This window comes from Heterodontus francisci, chromosome 9, assembly GCF_036365525.1.
Source record: "Heterodontus francisci isolate sHetFra1 chromosome 9, sHetFra1.hap1, whole genome shotgun sequence".
Lineage (NCBI taxonomy): Eukaryota > Metazoa > Chordata > Chondrichthyes > Heterodontiformes > Heterodontidae > Heterodontus > Heterodontus francisci.
Window position 1 is genome coordinate 127,234,908 of NC_090379.1, and position 25,017 is coordinate 127,259,924.

Sequence of the window (25,017 nt, forward strand, 5' to 3'; positions counted from 1 at the left end):
ACACAGTCTGATACACTCTATCACTCTCTGACACTCTCAGAAACTCTCTATCACTCTCTGACGCTCTCTATCACTCTCTGACACTATCTGACACTCTCTATCACTCTCAGACACGCTCAAAGACTCACTATCACTCTCTAACACTCTCCATCACTCTCTGACACAGTCTGATACACTCTATAACTCTCTGACACTCTCAGACACTCACTATCACTCTCTGACACTCTCTATCACACGCTGACACTCTTTGACACTCTCTATCACTCTCCGACACTCTCGGACACTCTCTGAAACTCTCAGACACTCACTATCACTCTGTGACACTCACTATCACTCTCTGACACTCTCTGACACTCTCTGACATTCTCTGACACTCTCTGACACTCTGTATCACTCTCTGACACTCTCAGACACTCACTATCACTCTCTGACACTCTCTATCACTCTCTGATATTCTCTGACACTCTCTATCACTCTCTGACACTCTCTGACACTCTCTGACACTCACTATCACTCTCTGACACTGTCTTACACTCACTGGCACTCTCTGACACTCTCTATCACTCTCTGACACTCTCGATCACTCTCTATCACTCTCTGACACTCACTGACACTCTCAGACACTCACTATCACTCTCTGACACTGTCTTACACTCACTGGCACTCTCAGACACTCACTATCACTCTCTGACACTCACTATCACTCTCTGACGCTCTCTATCACTCTCTGACACTCTCTGACACTCTCTATCACTCTCAGACACTCTCAGAGACTCACTATCACTCTCTGACACTCTCTATCAGTCTCTATCACTCTCTGACACTCTCTATCACTCTCTATCACTCTCTGATACTCACTGACACTCTCAGGCACTCACTATCACTCTCTGACACTCACTATCACTCTCTGACACTCTCTATCACTCTCTGACGCTCTCTATCACTCTCTGACACTCTCTGACACTCTCTATCACTCTCAGACACTCTCAGAGACTCACTATCACTCTCTGACACTCTCTATCAGTCTCTGACACTCTCTGACACACTCTGACACTCTCTATCACTCTCCGAAACTCTCGGACACTCTCTGAATCTCTCAGACACTCACTATCACTCTCAGACACTCTCAGAGACTCACTATCACTCTCTGACACAGTCTGATACACTCTATCACTCTCTGACACTCTCAGAAACTCTCTATCACTCTCTGACGCTCTCTATCACTCTCTGACACTATCTGACACTCTCTATCACTCTCAGACACGCTCAAAGACTCACTATCACTCTCTAACACTCTCCATCACTCTCTGACACTGTCTGATACACTCTATAACTCTCTGACACTCTCAGACACTCACTATCACTCTCTGACACTCTCTATCACACGCTGACTCTCTTTGACACTCTCTATCACTCTCCGACACTCTCGGACACTCTCTGAAACTCTCAGACACTCACTATCACTCTGTGACACTCACTATCACTCTCTGACACTCTCTGACATTCTCTGACACTCTCTGACACTCTGTATCACTCTCTGACACTCTCAGACACTCACTATCACTCTCTGACACTCTCTATCACTCTCTGATATTCTCTGACACTCTCTATCACTCTCTGACACTCTCTGACACTCTCTGACACTCACTATCACTCTCTGACACTGTCTTACACTCACTGGCACTCTCTGACACTCTCTATCACTCTCTGACACTCTCGATCACTCTCTATCACTCTCTGACACTCACTGACACTCTCAGACACTCACTATCACTCTCTGACACTGTCTTACACTCACTGGCACTCTCAGACACTCACTATCACTCTCTGACACTCACTATCACTCTCTGACGCTCTCTATCACTCTCTGACACTCTCTGACACTCTCTATCACTCTCTATCACTCTCTGACACTCTCTATCACTCTCTATCACTCTCTATCACTCTCTGACACTCACTGACACTCTCAGACACTCACTATCACATTCTGACACTCACTATCACTCTCTGACACTCTCTGACACTCACTATCACTCTCTGACACTCTCAGAGACTCACTATCACTCTCTGACACTCTCTATCACTCTCTATATCTCTCTAACACTCTCTGACACTCTCTTTCACTCTGTATCACTCTCTGACACTCTCAGACACTCACTATCACTCACTGACACACTCTGACACTCTCAGACTCACTCAGAGACTCACTATCACTCTCTGACACTCTCTATCACTCACTGACACACTCTGACACTCTCAGACTCACTCAGAGACTCACTATCACTCTCTGACACTCTCTATCACACTCTATCACTCTCTGACACTCTTTATCACTCTCTGACACTCTCTGACACTCTCTATCACTCTCTATCAATCTCGATATCTCTCTGACACTCTCTGACACTCTCTGACACTCTCTTTCACTCTGTATCACTCTCTGACACTCTCAGACACTCACTATCACTCTCTGACACTCTCTAACACTCTTTGACACTCTCTATCTCTCTCTGACACTCTCTGACAGTCTCTGACACTCTCTATCTCTCTCTGACACTCTCTGACAGTCTCTGACAATCTCAGACACTCACTATCACTCTCTGACACTCTCTAACACTCTCTGACACTCTCTATCTCTCTCTGACACTCTCTGACAGTCTCTGACAATCTCAGACACTCACTATCACTCTCTGATACTCTCTGACACTCACTATCACTCTCTGACACTCTCTATCACTCTCTGACACGCTCTGACACTCACTATCACTCTCTGACACTGTATACAATCTCTGACACTCTCTGACACTCTCTATCACTCTCCGACACTCTCGGACTCTCTCTGAAACTCTCAGACACTCACTATCACTCTCTGACACTCACTATCACTCTCTGACACTCACTATCACTCTCTGACACTCTCTATCACTCTCTATCTCTCTCTGACACTCTCTGACACTCTCTGCCACTCTCTATCACTCTGTATCACTCTCTGACCCTCTCAGACACTCACGATCACTCTCAGACACTCTCAGAGACTCACTATCACTCTCTGACACAGTCTGATACACTCTATCACTCTCTGACACTCTCAGAAACTCTCTATCACTCTCTGACGCTCTCTATCACTCTCTGACACTATCTGACACTCTCTATCACTCTCAGACACGCTCAAAGACTCACTATCACTCTCTAACACTCTCCATCACTCTCTGACACAGTCTGATACACTCTATAACTCTCTGACACTCTCAGACACTCACTATCACTCTCTGACACTCTCTATCACACGCTGACACTCTTTGACACTCTCTATCACTCTCCGACACTCTCGGACACTCTCTGAAACTCTCAGACACTCACTATCACTCTGTGACACTCACTATCACTCTCTGACACTCTCTGACACTCTCTGACATTCTCTGACACTCTCTGACACTCTGTATCACTCTCTGACACTCTCAGACACTCACTATCACTCTCTGACACTCTCTATCACTCTCTGATATTCTCTGACACTCTCTATCACTCTCTGACACTCTCTGACACTCTCTGACACTCACTATCACTCTCTGACACTGTCTTACACTCACTGGCACTCTCTGACACTCTCTATCACTCTCTGACACTCTCGATCACTCTCTATCACTCTCTGACACTCACTGACACTCTCAGACACTCACTATCACTCTCTGACACTGTCTTACACTCACTGGCACTCTCAGACACTCACTATCACTCTCTGACACTCACTATCACTCTCTGACGCTCTCTATCACTCTCTGACACTCTCTGACACTCTCTATCACTCTCAGACACTCTCAGAGACTCACTATCACTCTCTGACACTCTCTATCAGTCTCTATCACTCTCTGACACTCTCTATCACTCTCTATCACTCTCTGATACTCACTGACACTCTCAGGCACTCACTATCACTCTCTGACACTCACTATCACTCTCTGACACTCTCTATCACTCTCTGACGCTCTCTATCACTCTCTGACACTCTCTGACACTCTCTATCACTCTCAGACACTCTCAGAGACTCACTATCACTCTCTGACACTCTCTATCAGTCTCTGACACTCTCTGACACACTCTGACACTCTCTATCACTCTCCAAAACTCTCGGACACTCTCTGAATCTCTCAGACACTCACTATCACTCTCTGACACTCACTATCACTCTCTGACACTCTCTATCACTCTCTATCTCTCTCTGACACTCTCTGACATTCTCTGACACTCTCTATCACTCTGTATCACTCTCTGACCCTCTCAGACACTCACGATCACTCTCTGACACTCTCTATCACTCTCTGATATTCTCTGACACTCTCTATCACTCTCTGACACTCTCTGACACTCACTATCACTCTCTGGCACTGTTTTACACTCTCTGACACACTCTATCACTCGCTATCACTCTCTGACACTCTCTGACACTCTCTGACACTCTCTATCACTCTGTTTCACTCTCTGACACTCACAGACACTTACTATCACTCTCTGACACTCACAGACACTTACTATCACTCTCTGACACTCACTATCACTCTCTGACATTCTCTGACACTCACTATCACTCTCTGACACTCTCAGACACTCACTATCACTCTCTGACACTGTCTTACACTCACTGGCACTCTCAGACACTCACTATCACTCTCTGACACTCACTATCACTCTCTGACGCTCTCTATCACTCTCTGACACTCTCTGACACTCTCTATCACTCTCAGACACTCTCAGAGACTCACTATCACTCTCTGACACTCTCTATCAGTCTCTATCACTCTCTGACACTCTCTATCACTCTCTATCACTCTCTGATACTCACTGACACTCTCAGACACTCACTATCACTCTCTGACACTCACTATCACTCTCTGACACTCTCTATCACTCTCTGACGCTCTCTGTCACTCTCTGACACACTCTGACACTCTCTATCACTCTCAGACACTCTCAGAGACTCACTATCACTCTCTGACACTCTCTATCAGTCTCTGACACTCTCTGACACACTCTGACACTCTCTATCACTCTCCGAAACTCTCGGACACTCTCTGAATCTCTCAGACACTCACTATCACTCTCTGACACTCACTATCTCTCTCTGACACTCTCTGACATTCTCTGACACTCTCTATCACTCTGTATCACTCTCTGACCCTCTCAGACACTCACGATCACTCTCTGACACTCTCTATCAGTCTCTATCACTCTCTGACACTCTCTATCACTCTCTATCACTCTCTGATACTCACTGACACTCTCAGACACTCACTATCACTCTCTGACACTCACTATCACTCTCTGACACTCTCTATCACTCTCTGACGCTCTCTATCACTCTCTGACACTCTCTGACACTCTCTATCACTCTCAGACACTCTCAGAGACTCACTATCACTCTCTGACACTCTCTATCAGTCTCTGACACTCTCTGACACACTCTGACACTCTCTATCACTCTCCGAAACTCTGGGACACTCTCTGAATCTCTCAGACACTCACTATCACTCTCTGACACTCACTATCACTCTCTGACACTCTCTATCACTCTCTATCTCTCTCTGACACTCTCTGACATTCTCTGACACTCTCTATCACTCTGTATCACTCTCTGACCCTCTCAGACACTCACGATCACTCTCTGACACTCTCTATCACTCTCTGATATTCTCTGACACTCTCTATCACTCTCTGACAATCTCTGACACTCACTATCACTCTCTGGCACTGTTTTACACTCTCTGACACACTCTATCACTCGCTATCACTCTCTGACACTCTCTGACACTCTCTGACACTCTCTATCACTCTGTTTCACTCTCTGACACTCACAGACACTTACTATCACTCTCTGACACTCTCTATCACTCTCTGACATTCTCTGACACTCACTATCACTCTCTGACACTCTCAGAGACTCACTATCACTCTCTGACACTCTCTATCACTCTCTATATCTCTCTAACACTCTCTGACACTCTCTTTCACTCTGTATCAGTCTCTGACACTCTCAGACACTCACTATCACTCACTGACACACTCTGACACTCTCAGACTCACTCAGAGACTCACTATCACTCTCTGACACTCTCTATCACTCTCTATCACTCTCTGACACTCTCTAAAACTCTCTGACACTCTCTGACACTCTCTATCACACTCTATCAATCTCGATATCTCTCTGACACTCTCTGACACTCTCTTTCACTCTGTATCACTCTCTGACACTCTCAGACACTCACTATCACTCTCTGACACTCTCTAACACTCTCTGACACTCTCTATCTCTCTCTGACACTCTCTGACAGTCTCTGACAATCTCAGACACTCACTATCACTCTCTGATACTCTCTGACACTCACTGTCACTCTCTGACACTCTCTATCACTCTCTGACACGCTCTGACACTCACTATCACTCGCTGACACTGTCATACAATCTCTGACACTCTCAGACACTCACTATCACTCTCTGACGCTCACTATCACTCTCTGACACTCACTATCACTCTCTGACACTCTCTATCACTCTCTATCTCTCTCTGACACTCTCTGACACTCTCTGACACTCATTGTCACTCTGTATCACTCTCTGACCCTCTCAGACACTCACGATCAGTCTCAGACACTCTCAGAGACTCACTATCACTCTCTGACACAGTCTGATACACTCTATCACTCTCTGACACTCTCAGACAATCTCTATCACTCTCTGATGCTCTCTATGACTCTCTGACACTCTCTGACACTCTCTATCACTCTCAGACACTCTCAGAGACTCACTATCACTCTCTAACACTCTCCATCACTCTCTGACACAGTCTGATACACTCTATCACTCTCTGACACTCTCAGACACTCACTATCACTCTCTGACACTCTCTATCACACGCTGACTCTCTCTGACACTCTCTATCACTCTCCGACACTCTCGGACACTCTCTGAAACTCTCAGACACTCACTATCACTCTGTGACACTCACTATCACTCTCTGACACTCTCTGACACTCTCTGACACTCTCTGACACTCTGTATCACTCTCTGACACTCTCAGACACTCACTATCACTCTCTGACACTCTCTATCACACTCTGATATTCTCTGACACTCTCTATCACTCTCTGACACACTCTGACACTCACTATCACTCTCTGACACTGTCTTACACTCACTGGCAATCTCTGACACTCTCTATCACTCTCTGACACTCTCTATCGCTCTCTATCACTCTCTGACACTCACTGACACTCTCAGACACTCACTATCACTCTCTGACACTGTCTTACACTCACTGGCACTCTCAGACTCTCACTATCACTCTCTGACACTCTCTATCACTCTCTGACGCTCTCTATCACTCTCTGACACTCTCTGACACTCTCTATCACTCTCTATCACTCTCTGACACTCTCTATCACTCTCTATCACTCTCTGACACTCACTGACACTCTCAGACACTCACTATCACTCTCTGACACTCACTATCACTCTCTGACACTCTCTATCACTCTCTGACGCTCTCTATCACTCTCTGACACTCTCTGACAATCTCTATCACTCTCTATCACTCTCAGACACTCTCAGAGACTCACTATCACTCTCTGACACTCTCTATCAGTCTCTGACACTCTCTGACACACTCTGACACTCTCTATCACTCTCTGACACACTCTGACACTCTCAGACTCACTCAGAGACTCACTATCACTCTCTGACACTCTATATCACTCTCTATCACTCTCTGACACTCTCTATCACTCTCTATCACTCTCTGACACTCTCTATCACTCTCTATATCTCTATGACACTCTCTGACACTCTCTTTCACTCTGTATCACTCTCTGACACTCTCAGACACTCACTATCACTCTCTAACACTCTCTGACACTCTCTGACACTCTCTAACTCTCTCTGACACTCTCTGACTGTCTCTGACAATCTCAGACAATCACTATCACTCCCTGATACTCTCTAACACTCTCTGACACTCTCTAACACTCTCTGACACTCTCTATCTCTCTCTGACACTCTCTGACAGTCTCTGACAATCTCAGACACTCACTATCACTCCCTGATGCTCTCTGACACTCACTATCACTCTCTGACACTCTCTATCACTCTCTGACACGCTCTGACACTCTCAGACACTCACTATCACTCTCTGACACTCTCTGACACTCACTATCAATCTCTGACACTGTCATACAATCTCTGACACTCTCTGACACTCTCTATCACTCTCTGACACTCTCTGTCACTCTCCGACACTCTCGGACACTCTCTGAAACTCTCTGACACTCACTATCACTCTCTGACACTCACTATCACTCTCTGACACTCACTATCACTCTCTGACACTCTCTATCACTCTCTATCTCTCTCTGACACTCTCTGACACTCTATTTCACTCTGTATCACTCTCAGACACTCACGATCACTCTCTGACACTCTCTATCACTCTCTGACAATCTCTGACACTCACTATCACTCTCTGGCACTGTTTTACACTCTCTGACACACTCTATCACTCGCTATCACTCTCTGACACTCTCTGACACTCTCTGACACTCTCTATCACTCTGTTTCACTCTCTGTCACTCACAGACACTTACTATCACTCTCTGACACTCTCTATCACTCTCTGACATTCTCTGACACTCACTATCACTCTCTGACACTCTCAGAGACTCACTATCACTCTCTGACACTCTCTATCACTCTCTATATCTCTCTAACACTCTCTGACACTCTCTTTCACTCTGTATCAGTCTCTGACACTCTCAGACACTCACTATCACTCACTGACACACTCTGACACTCTCAGACTCACTCAGAGACTCACTATCACTCTCTGACACTCTCTATCACTCTCTATCACTCTCTGACACTCTCTAAAACTCTCTGACACTCTCTGACACTCTCTATCACACTCTATCAATCTCGATATCTCTCTGACACTCTCTGACACTCTCTTTCACTCTGTATCACTCTCTGACACTCTCAGACACTCACTATCACTCTCTGACACTCTCTGACACTCACTATCAATCTCTGACACTGTCATACAATCTCTGACACTCTCTGACACTCTCTATCACTCTCTGACACTCTCTGTCACTCTCCGACACTCTCGGACACTCTCTGAAACTCTCTGACACTCACTATCACTCTCTGACACTCACTATCACTCTCTGACACTCACTATCACTCTCTGACACTCTCTATCACTCTCTATCTCTCTCTGACACTCTCTGACACTCTATTTCACTCTGTATCACTCTCAGACACTCACGATCACTCTCTGACACTCTCTATCACTCTCTGACAATCTCTGACACTCACTATCACTCTCTGGCACTGTTTTACACTCTCTGACACACTCTATCACTCGCTATCACTCTCTGACACTCTCTGACACTCTCTGACACTCTCTATCACTCTGTTTCACTCTCTGTCACTCACAGACACTTACTATCACTCTCTGACACTCTCTATCACTCTCTGACATTCTCTGACACTCACTATCACTCTCTGACACTCTCAGAGACTCACTATCACTCTCTGACACTCTCTATCACTCTCTATATCTCTCTAACACTCTCTGACACTCTCTTTCACTCTGTATCAGTCTCTGACACTCTCAGACACTCACTATCACTCACTGACACACTCTGACACTCTCAGACTCACTCAGAGACTCACTATCACTCTCTGACACTCTCTATCACTCTCTATCACTCTCTGACACTCTCTAAAACTCTCTGACACTCTCTGACACTCTCTATCACACTCTATCAATCTCGATATCTCTCTGACACTCTCTGACACTCTCTAACACTCTCTGACACTCTCTATCTCTCTCTGACACTCTCTGACAGTCTCTGACAATCTCAGACACTCACTATCACTCTCTGATACTCTCTGACACTCACTGTCACTCTCTGACACTCTCTATCACTCTCTGACACGCTCTGACACTCACTATCACTCGCTGACACTGTCATACAATCTCTGACACTCTCAGACACTCACTATCACTCTCTGACGCTCACTATCACTCTCTGACACTCACTATCACTCTCTGACACTCTCTATCACTCTCTATCTCTCTCTGACACTCTCTGACACTCTCTGACACTCTCTGTCACTCTGTATCACTCTCTGACCCTCTCAGACACTCACGATCAGTCTCAGACACTCTCAGAGACTCACTATCACTCTCTGACACAGTCTGATACACTCTATCACTCTCTGACACTCTCAGACAATCTCTATCACTATCTGATGCTCTCTATGACTCTCTGACACTCTCTGACACTCTCTATCACTCTCAGACACTCTCAGAGACTCACTATCACTCTCTAACACTCTCCATCACTCTCTGACACAGTCTGATACACTCTATCACTCTCTGACACTCTCAGACACTCACTATCACTCTCTGACACTCTCTATCACACGCTGACTCTCTCTGACACTCTCTATCACTCTCCGACACTCTCGGACACTCTCTGAAACTCTCAGACACTCACTATCACTCTGTGACACTCACTATCACTCTCTGACACTCTCTGACACTCTCTGACACTCTCTGACACTCTGTATCACTCTCTGACACTCTCAGACACTCACTATCACTCTCTGACACTCTCTATCACACTCTGATATTCTCTGACACTCTCTATCACTCTCTGACACTCTCTGACACATCACTATCACTCTCTGACACTGTCTTACACTCACTGGCAATCTCTGACACTCTCTATCACTCTCTGACACTCTCTATCGCTCTCTATCACTCTCTGACACTCACTGACACTCTCAGACACTCACTATCACTCTCTGACACTGTCTTACACTCACTGGCACTCTCAGACTCTCACTATCACTCTCTGACACTCTCTATCACTCTCTGACGCTCTCTATCACTCTCTGACACTCTCTATCACTCTCTATCACTCTCTGACACTCTCTATCACTCTCTATCACTCTCTGACACTCACTGACACTCTCAGACACTCACTATCACTCTCTGACACTCACTATCACTCTCTGACACTCTCTATCACTCTCTGACGCTCTCTATCACTCTCTGACACTCTCTGACACTCTCTATCACTCTCTATCACTCTCAGACACTCTCAGAGACTCACTATCACTCTCTGACACTCTCTATCAGTCTCTGACACTCTCTGACACACTCTGACACTCTCTATCACTCTCTGACACACTCTGACACTCTCAGACTCACTCAGAGACTCACTATCACTCTCTGACACTCTATATCACTCTCTATCACTCTCTGACACTCTCTATCACTCTCTATCACTCTCTGACACTCTCTATCACTCTCTATATCTCTATGACACTCTCTGACACTCTCTTTCACTCTGTATCACTCTCTGACACTCTCAGACACTCAGTATCACTCTCTAACACTCTCTGACACTCTCTGACACTCTCTAACTCTCTCTGACACTCTCTGACTGTCTCTGACAATCTCAGACAATCACTATCACTCCCTGATACTCTCTAACACTCTCTGACACTCTCTAACACTCTCTGACACTCTCTATCTCTCTCTGACACTCTCTGACAGTCTCTGACAATCTCAGACACTCACTATCACTCCCTGATGCTCTCTGACACTCACTATCACTCTCTGACACTCTCTATCACTCTCTGACACGCTCTGACACTCTCAGACACTCACTATCACTCTCTGACACTCTCTGACACTCACTATCAATCTCTGACACTGTCATACAATCTCTGACACTCTCTGACACTCTCTATCACTCTCTGACACTCTCTGTCACTCTCCGACACTCTCGGACACTCTCTGAAACTCTCTGACACTCACTATCACTCTCTGACACTCACTATCACTCTCTGACACTCACTATCACTCTCTGACACTCTCTATCACTCTCTATCTCTCTCTGACACTCTCTGACACTCTATTTCACTCTGTATCACTCTCAGACACTCACGATCACTCTCTGACACTCTCTATCACTCTCTGATATTCTCTGACACTCTCTATCACTCTCTGACACACTCTGACACTCACTATCACTCTCTGACTCTCTTTTACACTCTCTGACACACTCTATCACTCGCTATCTCTCTCTGACACTCTCTGACACTCTCTATCACTCTCTCTCACTCTCTGACACTCACTGATACACTCTGACACTCACTATCACTCTCTGACACTATCTATCACTCTCTGACTCTCTCTGACACTCTCTATCACTCTCTATCACTCTCTGACACTCTCTATCAGTCTCTATCACTCTCTGACACTCACTGACAATCTCAGACACTCACTATCACTCTCTGACACTCACTATCACTCTCTGACACTCTCTATCACTCTCTATCACTCTCTGACTCTCACTGACACTCACTGACACTCTCAGACACTCACTATCACTCTCTGACACTCACTATCACTCTCTGACACTCTCTATCACTCTCTATCACTCTCTATCACTCTCTGACACTCTCTATCACTCTCTATCACTCTCAGACACTCACTATCACTCTCTGACACTCTCAGACACTCACTATCACTCTCTGACACTCTGAGACACTCACTATCACTCTCTGACACTCTCTGACACTCTCTGACACTCTCTATCTCTCTCTCACACTCTCTGACAGTCTCTGACAATCTCAGACACTCACTATCACTCCCTGATACTCTCTGACAATCACTATCACTCTCTGACACTCTCTATCACTCTCTGACACGCTCTGACACTCTCAGACACTCACTATCACTCTCTGACACTCTCTGACACTCACTATCACTCTCTGACACTGTCATACAATCTCTGACACTCTCTGACACTCTCTATCACTCTCTGACACTCTCTATCACTCTCTGACACTCACTATCACTCTCTGACACTCACTATCACTCTCTGACACTCTCTATCACTCTCTATCTCTCTCTGACACTCTCTGACATTCTCTGACACTCTCTATCACTCTGTATCACTCTCTGACCCTCTCAGACACTCACGATCACTCTCTGACACCCTCTATCACTCTCTGATATTCTCTGACACTCTCTATCACTCTCTGTCACTCTCTGACACTCACTATCACTCTCAGACACTCTCAGAGACTCACTATCACTCTCTGACACTCTCTATCAGTCTCTGACACTCTCTGACACACTCTGACACTCTCTATCACTCTCCGAAACTCTCGGACACTCTCTGAATCTCTCAGACACTCACTATCACTCTCTGACACTCACTGACACTCTCAGACACTCACTATCACTCTCTGACACTCTCTATCACTCTCTATCACTCTCTGACTCTCACTGACACTCACTGACACTCTCAGACACTCACTATCACTCTCTGACACTCACTATCACTCTCTGACACTCTCTATCACTCTCTATCACTCTCTATCACTCTCTGACACTCTCTATCACTCTCTATCACTCTCAGACACTCACTATCACTCTCTGACACTCACTATCACTCTCTGACACTCTCTATCACTCTCTATCACTCTCTATCACTCTCTGACACTCTCTATCACTCTCTATCACTCTCAGACACTCACTATCACTCTCTGACACTCTCAGACACTCACTATCACTCTCTGACACTCTGAGACACTCACTATCACTCTCTGACACTCTCTGACACTCTCTGACACTCTCTATCTCTCTCTGACACTCTCTGACAGTCTCTGACAATCTCAGACACTCACTATCACTCCCTGATACTCTCTGACAATCACTATCACTCTCTGACACTCTCTATCACTCTCTGACACGCTCTGACACTCTCAGACACTCACTATCACTCTCTGACACTCTCTGACACTCACTATCACTCTCTGACACTGTCATACAATCTCTGACACTCTCTGACACTCTCTATCACTCTCTGACACTCTCTATCACTCTCTGACACTCACTATCACTCTCTGACACTCACTATCACTCTCTGACACTCTCTATCACTCTCTATCTCTCTCTGACACTCTCTGACATTCTCTGACACTCTCTATCACTCTGTATCACTCTCTGACCCTCTCAGACACTCACGATCACTCTCTGACACCCTCTATCACTCTCTGATATTCTCTGACACTCTCTATCACTCTCTGTCACTCTCTGACACTCACTATCACTCTCAGACACTCTCAGAGACTCACTATCACTCTCTGACACTCTCTATCAGTCTCTGACACTCTCTGACACACTCTGACACTCTCTATCACTCTCCGAAACTCTCGGACACTCTCTGAATCTCTCAGACACTCACTATCACTCTCTGACACACACTATCACTCTCTGACACTCTCTATCACTCTCTATCTCTCTCTGACACTCTCTGACATTCTCTGACACTCTCTATCACTCTGTATCACTCTCTGACCCTCTCAGACACTCACGATCACTCTCTGACACTCTCTATCACTCTCTGATATTCTCTGACACTCTCTATCACTCTCTGACACTCTCTGACACTCACTATCACTCTCTGGCACTGTTTTACACTCTCTGACACACTCTATCACTCGCTATCACTCTCTGACACTCTCTGACACTCTCTGACACTCTCTATCACTCTGTTTCACTCTCTGACACTCACAGACACTTACTATCACTCTCTGACACTCACAGACACTTACTATCACTCTCTGACACTCTCTATCACTCTCTGACATTCTCTGACACTCACTATCACTCTCTGACACTCTCAGACACTCACTATCACTCTCTGACACTCACTATCACTCTCTGACGCTCTCTATCACTCTCTGACACTCTCTGACACTCTCTATCACTCTCAGACACTCTCAGAGACTCACTATCACTCTCTGACACTCTCTATCAGTCTCTATCACTCTCTGACACTCTCTATCACTCTCTATCACTCTCTGATACTCACTGACACTCTCAGACACTCACTATCACTCTCTGACACTCACTATCACTCTCTGACACTCTCTATCACTCTCTGACGCTCTCTATCACTCTCTGACACTCTCTGACACTCTCTATCACTCTCAGACACTCTCAGAGACTCACTATCACTCTCTGACACTCTCTATCAGTCTCTGACACTCTCTGACACACTCTGACACTCTCTATCACTCTCCGAAACGCTCGGACACTCTCTGAATCTCTCAGACACTCACTATCACTCTCTGACACTCACTATCTCTCTCTGACACTCTCTGACATTCTCTGACACTCTCTATCACTCTGTATCACTCTCTGACCCTCTCAGACACTCACGATCACTCTCTGACACTCTCTATCAGTCTCTATCACTCTCTGACACTCTCTGTCACTCTCTATCACTCTCTGATACTCACTGACACTCTCAGACACTCACTATCACTCTCTGACACTCACTATCACTCTCTGACACTCTCTATCACTCTCTGACGCTCTCTATCACTCTCTGACACTCTCTGACACTCTCTATCACTCTCAGACACTCTCAGAGACTCACTATCACTCTCTGACACTCTCTATCAGTCTCTGACACTCTCTGACACACTCTGACACTCTCTATCACTCTCCGAAACTCTGGGACACTCTCTGAATCTCTCAGACACTCACTATCACTCTCTGACACTCACTATCACTCTCTGACACTCTCTATCACTCTCTATCTCTCTCTGACACTCTCTGACATTCTCTGACACTCTCTATCACTCTGTATCACTCTCTGACCCTCTCAGACACTCACGATCACTCTCTGACACTCTCTATCACTCTCTGATATTCTCTGACACTCTCTATCACTCTCTGACAATCTCTGACACTCACTATCACTCTCTGGCACTGTTTTACACTCTCTGACACACTCTATCACTCGCTATCACTCTCTGACACTCTCTGACACTCTCTGACACTCTCTATCACTCTGTTTCACTCTCTGACACTCACAGACACTTACTATCACTCTCTGACACTCTCTATCACTCTCTGACATTCTCTGACACTCACTATCACTCTCTGACACTCTCAGAGACTCACTATCACTCTCTGACACTCTCTATCACTCTCTATATCTCTCTAACACTCTCTGACACTCTCTTTCACTCTGTATCAGTCTCTGACACTCTCAGACACTCACTATCACTCACTGACACACTCTGACACTCTCAGACTCACTCAGAGACTCACTATCACTCTCTGACACTCTCTATCACTCTCTATCACTCTCTGACACTCTCTAAAACTCTCTGACACTCTCTGACACTCTCTATCACACTCTATCAATCTCGATATCTCTCTGACACTCTCTGACACTCTCTTTCACTCTGTATCACTCTCTGACACTCTCAGACACTCACTATCACTCTCTGACACTCTCTAACACTCTCTGACACTCTCTATCTCTCTCTGACACTCTCTGACAGTCTCTGACAATCTCAGACACTCACTATCACTCTCTGATACTCTCTGACACTCACTGTCACTCTCTGACACTCTCTATCACTCTCTGACACGCTCTGACACTCACTATCACTCGCTGACACTGTCATACAATCTCTGACACTCTCAGACACTCACTATCACTCTCTGACGCTCACTATCACTCTCTGACACTCACTATCACTCTCTGACACTCTCTATCACTCTCTATCTCTCTCTGACACTCTCTGACACTCTCTGACACTCTCTGTCACTCTGTATCACTCTCTGACCCTCTCAGACACTCACGATCAGTCTCAGACACTCTCAGAGACTCACTATCACTCTCTGACACAGTCTGATACACTCTATCACTCTCTGACACTCTCAGACAATCTCTATCACTCTCTGATGCTCTCTATGACTCTCTGACACTCTCTGACACTCTCTATCACTCTCAGACACTCTCAGAGACTCACTATCACTCTCTAACACTCTCCATCACTCTCTGACACAGTCTGATACACTCTATCACTCTCTGACACTCTCAGACACTCACTATCACTCTCTGACACTCTCTATCACACGCTGACTCTCTCTGACACTCTCTATCACTCTCCGACACTCTCGGACACTCTCTGAAACTCTCAGACACTCACTATCACTCTGTGACACTCACTATCACTCTCTGACACTCTCTGACACTCTCTGACACTCTCTGACACTCTGTATCACTCTCTGACACTCTCAGACACTCACTATCACTCTCTGACACTCTCTATCACACTCTGATATTCTCTGACACTCTCTATCACTCTCTGACACTCTCTGACACTCACTATCACTCTCTGACACTGTCTTACACTCACTGGCAATCTCTGACACTCTCTATCACTCTCTGACACTCTCTATCGCTCTCTATCACTCTCTGACACTCACTGACACTCTCAGACACTCACTATCACTCTCTGACACTGTCTTACACTCACTGGCACTCTCAGACTCTCACTATCACTCTCTATCACTCTCTATCACTCTCTGACACTCTCTATCACTCTCTATCACTCTCTGACACTCACTGACACTCTCAGACACTCACTATCACTCTCTGACACTCACTATCACTCTCTGACACTCTCTATCACTCTCTGACGCTCTCTATCACTCTCTGACACTCTCTGACACTCTCTATCACTCTCAGACTCTCTCAGAGACTCACTATCACTCTCTGACACTCTCTATCAGTCTCTGACACTCTCTGACACACTCTGACACTCTCTATCACTCTCTGACACACTCTGACACTCTCAGACTCACTCAGAGACTCACTATCACTCTCTGACACTCTATATCACTCTCTATCACTCTCTGACACTCTCTATCACTCTCTATCACTCTCTGACACTCTCTATCACTCTCTATATCTCTATGACACTCTCTGACACTCTCTTTCACTCTGTATCACTCTCTGACACTCTCAGACACTCACTATCACTCTCTAACACTCTCTGACACTCTCTGACACTCTCTATCTCTCTCTGACACTCTCTGACTGTCTCTGACAATCTCAGACAATCACTATCACTCCCTGATACTCTCTAACACTCTCTGACACTCTCTAACACTCTCTGACACTCTCTATCTCTCTCTGACACTCTCTGACAGTCTCTGACAATCTCAGACACTCACTATCACTCCCTGATGCTCTCTGACACTCACTATCACTCTCTGACACTCTCTATCACTCTCTGACACGCTCTGACACTCTCAGACACTCACTATCACTCTCTGACACTCTCTGACACTCACTATCAATCTCTGACACTGTCATACAATCTCTGACACTCTCTGACACTCTCTATCACTCTCTGACACTCTCTGTCACTCTCCGACACTCTCGGACACTCTCTGAAACTCTCTGACACTCACTATCACTCTCTGACACTCACTATCACTCTCTGACACTCACTATCACTCTCTGACACTCTCTATCACTCTCTATCTCTCTCTGACACTCTCTGACACTCTATTTCACTCTGTATCACTCTCAGACACTCACAATCACTCTCTGACACTCTCTATCACTCTCTGATATTCTCTGACACTCTCTATCACTCTCTGACACACTCTGACACTCACTATCACTCTCTGACTCTCTTTTACACTCTCTGACACACTCTATCACTCGCTATCTCTCTCTGACACTCTCTGACACTCTCTATCACTCTGTTTCACTCTCTGACACTCACAGACACTCACTATCACTCTCTGACTCTCTCTTTCACTCTCTGACACTCTCTGACACTCACTATCACTCTCTGACACTGTCTTACACTCTCTGACACTCTCTATCACTCTCTCTCACTCTCTGACACTCACTGATACACTCTGACACTCACTATCACTCTCTGACACTATCTATCACTCTCTGACTCTCTCTGACACTCTCTATCACTCTCTATCACTCTCTGACACTCTCTATCAGTCTCTATCACTCTCTGACACTCACTGACACTCTCAGACACTCACTATCACTCTCTGACACTCACTATCACTCTCTGACACTCTCTATCACTCTCTATCACTCTCTGACTCTCACTGACACTCACTGACACTCTCAGACACTCACTATCACTCTCTGACACTCACTATCACTCTCTGACACTCTCTATCACTCTCTATCACTCTCTATCACTCTCTGACACTCTCTATCACTCTCTATCACTCTCAGACACTCACTATCACTCTCTGACACTCTCAGACACTCACTATCACTCTCTGACACTCTGAGACACTCACTATCACTCTCTGACACTCTCTGACACTCTCTGACACTCTCTATCTCTCTCTGACACTCTCTGACAGTCTCTGACAATCTCAGACACTCACTATCACTCCCTGATACTCTCTGACAATCACTATCACTCTCTGACACTCTCTATCACTCTCTGACACGCTCTGACACTCTCAGACACTCACTATCACTCTCTGACACTCTCTGACACTCTCTGACACTCACTATCACTCTCTGACACTGTCATACAATCTCTGACACTCTCTGACACTCTCTATCACTCTCTGACACTCTCTATCACTCTCTGACACTCACTATCACTCTCTGACACTCACTATCACTCTCTGACACTCTCTATCACTCTCTATCTCTCTCTGACACTCTCTGACATTCTCTGACACTCTCTATCACTCTGTATCACTCTCTGACCCTCTCAGACACTCACGATCACTCTCTGACACCCTCTATCACTCTCTGATATTCTCTGACACTCTCTATCACTCTCTGTCACTCTCTGACACTCACTATCACTCTCTGACACGCTCTGACACTCTCAGACACTCACTATCACTCTCTGACACTCTCTGACACTCACTATCACTCTCTGACACTGTCATACAATCTCTGACACTCTCTGACACTCTCTATCACTCTCTGACACTCTCTGTCACTCTCCGACACTCTCGGACACTCTCTGAAACTCTCAGACACTCACTATCACTCTCTGACACTCACTATCACTCTCTGACACTCACTATCACTCTCTGACACTCTCTATCACTCTCTATCTCTCTCTGACACTCTCTGACACTCTATTTCACTCTGTATCACTCTCTGACCCTCTCAGACACTCACGATCAATCTCTGACACTCTCTATCACTCTCTGATATTCTCTGACACTCTCTATCACTCTCTGACACACTCTGACACTCACTATCACTCTCTGACACTCTTTTACACTCTCTGACACTCTCTATCACTCGCTATCTCTCTCTGACACTCTCTGACACTCTCTATCACTCTGTTTCACTCTCTGACACTCACAGACACTCACTATCACTCTCTGACACTCTCTATCACTCTCTGACACTCTCAGACACTCACTATCACTCTCTGACACTCACTATCACTCTCTGACGCTCTCTCTCACTCTCTGACGCTCTCTATCACTCTCTGACACTCTCTGACACTCTCTATCACTCTCGATCACTCTCTGACACTCTCTATCACTCTCTATCACTCTCTGACACTCACTGACACTCACTGACACTCTCAGACACTCACTATCACTCTCTGACACTCACTATCACTCTCTGACACTCTCTATCACTCTCTATCACTCTCAGACACTCACTATCACTCTCTGACACTCTCAGACACTCACTATCACTCTCTGACACTCTGAGACACTCACTATCACTCTCTGACACTCTCTGACACTCTCTGACACTCTCTATCTCTCTCTGACACTCTCTGACAGTCTCTGACAATCTCTATCTCTCTCTGACACTCTCTGACAGTCTCTGACAATCTCAGACACTCACTATCACTCCCTGATACTCTCTGACAATCACTATCACTCTCTGACACTCTCTATCACTCTCTGACACGCTCTGACACTCTCAGACACTCACTATCACTCTCTGACACTCTCTGACACTCTCTGACACTCACTATCACTCTCTGACACTGTCATACAATCTCTGACACTCTCTGACACTCTCTATCACTCTCTGACACTCTCTATCACTCTCTTGCACTCACTATCACTCTCTGACACTCACTATCACTCTCTATCTCTCTCTGACACTCTCTGACATTCTCTGACACTCTCTATCACTCTGTATCACTCTCTGACCCTCTCAGTCACTCACGATCACTCTCTGACACCCTCTATCACTCTCTGATATTCTCTGACACTCTCTATCACTCTCTGTCACTCTCTGACACTCACTATCACTCTCTGACACTGTTTTACACTCTCTGACACTCTCTATCACTCGCTATCTTTCTCTGACACTCTCTGACACTCTCTGACACTCTCTATCACTCTGTTTCACTCTCTGATACTCACAGACACTCACTATCACTCTCTGACACTCTCTATCACTCTCTGACACTCTCTGACACTCACTATCACCCTCTGACACTGTCTTACACTCTCTGACACTCTCTATCACTCTCTATCACTCTCTGACACTCACTGACAATCTCAGACACTCACTATCACTCTCTGACACTCACTATCACTCTCTGACATTCTCTGACACTCTCTATCACTCTCTATCACTCTCTATTACTCTCTGACGCTCTCTTTCACTCTCTGACATTCTCTGACACTCTCTATCACTCTCTGACACTCTCTATCACTCTCTATCACTCTCTATCACTCTCTGACACTCACTGACACTCTCAGACACTCAGTATCACTCTCTGACACTCACTATCACTCTCTGACACTCTCTATCACTCTCTGACGCTCTCTGACACACTCTGACACTCTCTATCACTCTCTATCACTCTCTGACACTCTCTATCACTCTCTATCACTCTCTGACACTCTCTGACACTCTCTAACCATCTCTATATCTCTCTGACACTCTCTGACACTCTCTTTCACTCTGTTTCACTCTCTGACACTTTCAGACACTCACTATCACTCTCTGACACTCTCTAACACTCTCTAACACTCTCTATCTCTCTCTGAAACTCTCTGACAGTCTCTGACAATCTCAGATACTCACTATCACTCTCTGATACTCTCTGACACTCACTATCACTCTCTGACACTCTCTATCACTCTCTGACACGCTCTGACACTCTCAGACACTCACTATCACTCTCTGACACTCTCTGACACTCTCTGACACTCTCTGACACTCTCTGACACACTCTGACACAATCTGACACTCACTATCACTCTCTGACACTGTCATACAATCTCTGACACTCTCTGAAACTCTCTATCACTCTCTGACACTCTCTATCACTCTCCGACACTCTCGGACACTCTCTGAAACTCTCAGACACTCACTATCACTCTCTGACACTCACTATCACTCTCTGACACTCACTATCACTCTCTGACACGCTCTATCACTCTCTATCTCTCTCTGACACTCTCTGACACTCTCTGACACTCTCCATCACTCTGTATCACTCTCTGACCCTCTCAGACACTCACTATCACTCTCTGACACTCTCTATCACTCTCTGATTTTCTCTGACACACTCTATCACTCTCTGACACACTCTGACACTCACTATCACTCTCTGACACTGTTTTACACTCTCTGACACTCTCTGACAATCTCTATCACTCTCTGACACTCTCTACCACTCTCTATCACTCTCTGACACTCACTGACACTCTCAGACACTCACTATCACTCTCTGACACTCACTATCACTCTCTGACTCGCTCGATCACTCTCTGACACTCTCTGACACTCTCTGACACTCTCTATCACTCTCTATCACTCTCTGACACTCACTGACACTCTCAGACACTAACTATCACTCTCTGACACTCACTATCACTCTCTGACACTCTCTATCACTCGCCGACGCTCTCTATCACTCTCTGACACTCTCTGACACTCTCTATCACTCTCTGACACTCACTATCACTCTCTGACACTCTGTATCACTCTCTATATCTCTCTAACACTCTCTTTCACTCTGTATCACTCTCTGACACTCTCAGACACTCACTATCACTCACTGACACTCTCTAACACTCTCTATCTCTCTCTGACACTCTCTGACAGTCTCTGACAATCTCAGACACTCACTATCACTCCCTGATACTCTCTGACAATCACTATCACTCTCTGACACTCTCTATCACTCTCTGACACGCTCTGACACTCTCAGACACTCACTATCACTCTCTGACACTCTCTGACACTCTCTGACACTCACTATCACTCTCTGACACTGTCATACAATCTCTGACACTCTCTGACACTCTCTATCACTCTCTGGCACTCTCTATCACTCTCTGACACTCACTATCACTCTCTGACACTCACTATCACTCTCTGACACTCTCTATCACTCTCTATCTCTCTCTGACACTCTCTGACATTCTCTGACACTCTTTATCACTCTGTATCACTCTCTGACCCTCTCAGACACTCACGATCGCTCTCTGACACCCTCTATCACTCTCTGATATTCTCTGACACTCTCTATCACTCTCTGTCACTCTCTGACACTCACTATCACTCTCTGACACGCTCTGACACTCTCAGACACTCACTATCACTCTCTGACACTCTCTGACACTCACTATCACTCTCTGACACTGTCATACAATCTCTGACACTCTCTGACACTCTCTATCACTCTCTGACACTCTCTGTCACTCTCCGACACTCTCGGACACTCTCTGAAACTCTCAGACACTCACTATCACTCTCTGACACTCACTATCACTCTCTGACACTCACTATCACTCTCTGACACTCTCTATCACTCTCTATCTCTCTCTGACACTCTCTGACACTCTATTTCACTCTGTATCACTCTCTGACCCTCTCAGACACTCACGATCAATCTCTGACACTCTCTATCACTCTCTGATATTCTCTGACACTCTCTATCACTCTCTGACACACTCTGACACTCACTATCACTCTCTGACACTCTTTTACACTCTCTGACACTCTCTATCACTCGCTATCTCTCTCTGACACTCTCTGACACTCTCTATCACTCTGTTTCACTCTCTGACACTCACAGACACTCACTATCACTCTCTGACACTCTCTATCACTCTCTGACACTCTCAGACACTCACTATCACTCTCTGACACTCACTATCACTCTCTGACGCTCTCTCTCACTCTCTGACGCTCTCTATCACTCTCTGACACTCTCTGACACTCTCTATCACTCTCGATCACTCTCTGACACTCTCTATCACTCTCTATCACTCTCTGACACTCACTGACACTCACTGACACTCTCAGACACTCACTATCACTCTCTGACACTCACTATCACTCTCTGACACTCTCTATCACTCTCTATCACTCTCAGACACTCACTATCACTCTCTGACACTCTCAGACACTCACTATCACTCTCTGACACTCTGAGACACTCACTATCACTCTCTGACACTCTCTGACACTCTCTGACACTCTCTATCTCTCTCTGACACTCTCTGACAGTCTCTGACAATCTCTATCTCTCTCTGACACTCTCTGACAGTCTCTGACAATCTCAGACACTCACTATCACTCCCTGATACTCTCTGACAATCACTATCACTCTGTGACACTCTCTATCACTCTCTGACACGCTCTGACACTCTCAGACACTCACTATCACTCTCTGACACTCTCTGACACTCTCTGACACTCACTATCACTCTCTGACACTGTCATACAATCTCTGACACTCTCTGACACTCTCTATCACTCTCTGACATTCTCTATCACTCTCTGACACTCACTATCACTCTCTGACACTCACTATCACTCTCTATCTCTCTCTGACACTCTCTGACATTCTCTGACACTCTCTATCACTCTGTATCACTCTCTGACCCTCTCAGACACTCACGATCACTCTCTGACACCCTCTATCACTCTCTGATATTCTCTGACACTCTCTATCACTCTCTGTCACTCTCTGACACTCACTATCACTCTCTGACACTGTTTTAAACTCTCTGACACTCTCTATCACTCGCTATCTTTCTCTGACACTCTCTGACACTCTCTGACACTCTCTATCACTCTTTTTCACTCTCTGATACTCACAGACACTCACTATCACTCT